Genomic DNA, 4,099 nt, shown 5'->3' with positions numbered 1-4,099 from the left:
AAAGCTTTGATTGATTTTGTCACTATAACTTTCACAAATAAACCACTTACAGAAATTTGTTGTCTCATTTTGATTTTCAGATTCCTTTGAAAATTAAGATTAGTAAAGTGAGCTTTAAGAACATTAGAGGAAGTTGTGCAACTCCAGTGGCAATCAAACTTATTTGCAGCCGTCACTTACCATGTGACGAAGTAAAAGTCGGTGACATTGACCTCACTTACAATGGAATAAAAGGTCCTATTACATCTCAATGCACGAATGTGAGACCCATCATTTCAGGAAAACAGAACCCTAAAATCTGTTCATCTCCTTATGTTGTCCCATGAATTGTTGATTGCCATAGTACTTCAAACTAACCGATAACCTTAATTAAAAGAAGACAGCTCTATCCATTTTAACTTCTCTGTCTTTTGAGTTTCTTTTGTTGTACTTTTCGAAATATATATGTTGGTCAAATGTTTGAAGAAAGTCTTGTGTCCTCAACAATGTAATGTTTTTAGTACCTCGACCTTATAAAATAAAATGGTTTTGCTCTTGTTTTTTTTTGTTTAAGATTTGAATTCTGAATAAGACAATGTAACAGTAAGGACTATTATTAGAAAAACCAGTAACTTCAAAAAAAAAAAAAAAAAAGAAAAATCTTTAACCATAAAAAAATATATAATTCCCCTCTCTATGGGTAACCCTAAACAAATCATTTACCATTAGAAATTTTCGAGACAAAATAGATAAGTCAAATCGAATGTCCTAACTATATTAGTTGGATATCGCATGGATCCATCAATATTGTGAAAGAAGAATTGACATTAGAGGGGACAAATCCAGTGAGTCGTATCCTTAAATCTATCTTTTTCGTCAATGGTGTACATTCGGTTGCAATTTTTAGATCAGTCTTAAAAGACATTAGATTTTAGATTAGAAAATTAAGTGACAAGTATTAATCTGTATTCTAGGAATTTACATTTAATATCAAATTATCTAACTATTTATCTCCATTTCATAACTGTTCTACGGTACTTAGCTTCACGAAAAATGTCCCTAATCCTAGAAAAATTAAATATCAAAAGTAGCTAAATGTTCTAGGAATTTACTCTACAAGAACTTATAAAAATTGGCCAAAATTCGTGGTAAATAAGGGCAAAAAACGACAAAAATCGCAAAAGAGAGAAGATAAAAACAAAACATTGGGTCCATAAATGTTCTGTTTCGTGTTTTCAAGTCTTTAGATATTTGTTCTTCGCGAGTTGAGATATTTTCTTAGACCTACCTCAGTTATTTGGATCATAAACTTATTCAACCCCAACAACCTGGTTAAATAATTAAATCTTTTGATTTTTATGTTTAGAATGATATCTAAGAAGAAGAATGGATACCAAGCTTTTTGATTTTTATGTTTAGAATGATATCTAAGAAGAAGAATGGATACGAAGCTTTTTGGAAATGGCAAATGGTGCCCCATGTTGAAGCTTTAGACCGGAATTTGAAACTTGGATCCAGCAACTGATTCCTTGACATTCCTCTACATTACTGTGATATGGCTACACAAATTTGTCCACACAAATCAACACGGTTCCTTTTAGCATTTTTTTTTCCTTAATCTGATGTCTCCTAAGATGTAACCTCATACCTAGAATTTGGATCGGGATTTGTAATCCAGATTTGGCACCCGATGGCCCCCACAAATCCTTTTGCATCTTCAATGATATGGTCATATTATTTACTTGTTTTGAATTGCCTCTAAGACTAAAAAGTATACATAAAAATCACATTACCTATTGAAATTCCTTCTCAATCTCACATTACCTAAAAATCACAAAAGTTAGGCATGTTTAGTTTGGAGCAATCTTATGTTAGGCGACCTCTTGAAATTCCTTCTCAGTCTCGTGCATCTTGTTGTTCTTAGAAGTCTTCTCTAATCTTCTAACATTTATAATTTGGCAAACGTTCTTCATTTTCCAGAGGATAATCTTTAACAATTCTAACAAAAAAAAAAATCATGTAAAGAAGTGCAATTCTTTCTAAGTTTTCGATTTTATTGGGTTCTGTTAAAATTTTTGGCTTCATTAGTGACGCTCACAAAATATTGATGATGAGTGCGAATGCGCACAAATGAGGATGTTCATGAGGCGCAAGACACTATGGGGTTCCACTGACCTCTAGACATCGCTACAAATTAGCTTGACCAGAGGATCCAGGGGAGTGCGAGCACTCTGAGGATTCACACTCACATGTACGAGTCGTGTGTAGGGATGTACTACATATCTAATTTGTCTGAGACTAGAGGCTAATCCTATGATGTTAGAGATAGGCCCCTAAATCATTATTGAATGTGTTTGCACTTTTATGACCCTATAATGGGGCCACTTATGGAGTATTTTTCGAAATACTCAGGCCGTGTGTCATATCAATTTTGAACGAAATGGTAGATATGTTGTAAATTGTTATAAGTTTTGATTTGATTTGGTTAGGTTATTTGGATTAGATTTGATAACCTTGGTTATTTGGATTAGTTTTGATTTGGTGGTTTGAATTAGATTTGAGATTTGATTATGTAACTCTATATAATGAGAGAGTTCTCCCTCCATTTTGTATATCCACTCCTATCAAATGGTATCGGGATTTGGGGGAGTTTTGAGTGTCACATTATATTTGTTGAGTGACACATTGGTGAGAGTCTTTGTAGTGTGATAGTGAGGTATTCACTTGTAACACTTGGTTTATTAGTGATTGCTCTCCATTCTGGATAAGGTATTCACTTGTAACATTTGGTTTATTAGTGATTGCTCTCCATTCTGGATATCCATTCCTAACAAGTGGTATCGGGATTTGGGAGAGTTTTGAGTGTCACATCGTATTTGTTGAGTGACACATTGGTGAGAGTCTTTGTAGTGTGATAGTGAGGTATTCACTTGTAACACTTCGGTTTTTTAGTGATTGGTCCGTAGATATAGGGGAACTTCTTCTCTCCGAACCACGTAAATATCTTGGTGTCTCTTTGTAATTCTGTTCATTGGTGTTGTGAGTACATTAGTTCAGCTTCCGACGCACAACAAGATTCATATTTAACTTTCTAGGTTTAGGTTAGAATAAGCTGTTATGTATAGGTTCAGGTTAGAATAAGCTGTTATGCATTTCGTTGTTTTAAATTAATTTGTATTGCTTTTATTTTCACTCAATTTCTCTCAATATTTCGTATTTAAACACCTAATACCATGGTTGTCTTTTCCAGAGAAGAGGTTTTAAGCATTTTTAAAGTTTATGTTATAAATGATGTTCATGAAAGAGTTATATTTTCGCATTGTAGATGAGCATGAGACGTTAGTAGCGACTCTGAGTATGTGAAAATTTAGGGTTGTTACACTCAAGCTTTGTTCTTTTTTTTTTTTTTTTTTTNTTTTTTTTGTCAGCATGCATCTAACCATATTCATAATTGTCCACTTTTTTCTTTCTGCCACACCGTTTTCTTGCGAAGTATAAGCCGTTGTCAGCTACTGAATTCTTTGAATGTGAATTCACCACCTTGATCAGTTCTCAAGCCCTTCAAGTAAATACAAATTTCTTTTTCAACCATACTCTTAAATCTTTTAAAAATTAAGAATGCTTTTGATTTTTCAGCTAAGAAGAAACTCCAAGTTTTTCGACTGAAATCATCGATACAACTGATAAAATACCTCTTGTTGCTATTGGAGATGGGTGTGATCGATCCGCATATGTCAGCATGTATAAGTTGAAGAATTTGAGATGCTCTCCATGTGCTTTCTTTAGGAAACGAATCTCTTTGTTGTTTTCCTATCAAACAACCTTCACATACTTTTGAGGGAGCTTTAAGGACCGGCAATCCTTGCACCATGTCCTTCCCTTCAAGTGTTTTTAGTCCTCCCAAACTTAGATGCCCATATCGACAATGTCATGTTCTTGCGGGATCTTCTGTAATAGCATTGAAGCAGGATTGTTTCTTTGGTAGAGATTGAGCAAATAGAGTAAACATTATATTTGATGTCATTGAAGTCTCTACAATCAACGCTTTGTCAGGATGATAAATCCTACATCCTCCTTTTTGTATAAGAATTGCAAGACTTTTATATTGTAGCTATCCGAT

General features: G+C 33.9%; 1 pseudogene; it reads left to right on the top strand.

Annotated features, from left to right (window-relative positions):
• The window catches only part of LOC111438503, a 4,692-nt pseudogene extending 4,315 nt beyond the window's left edge, over positions 1-377 (top strand).
• The last annotated feature ends 3,722 nt before the right edge of the window (positions 378-4,099 follow it).

Source organism: Cucurbita moschata, unplaced genomic scaffold (genome assembly GCF_002738365.1).
Source record: "Cucurbita moschata cultivar Rifu unplaced genomic scaffold, Cmos_1.0 Cmo_Scf00076, whole genome shotgun sequence".
Classification (NCBI taxonomy): domain Eukaryota; kingdom Viridiplantae; phylum Streptophyta; class Magnoliopsida; order Cucurbitales; family Cucurbitaceae; genus Cucurbita; species Cucurbita moschata.
Note: the sequence above shows the minus strand (reverse complement) of the source record. Positions and strands in the feature narration are given on the sequence as shown.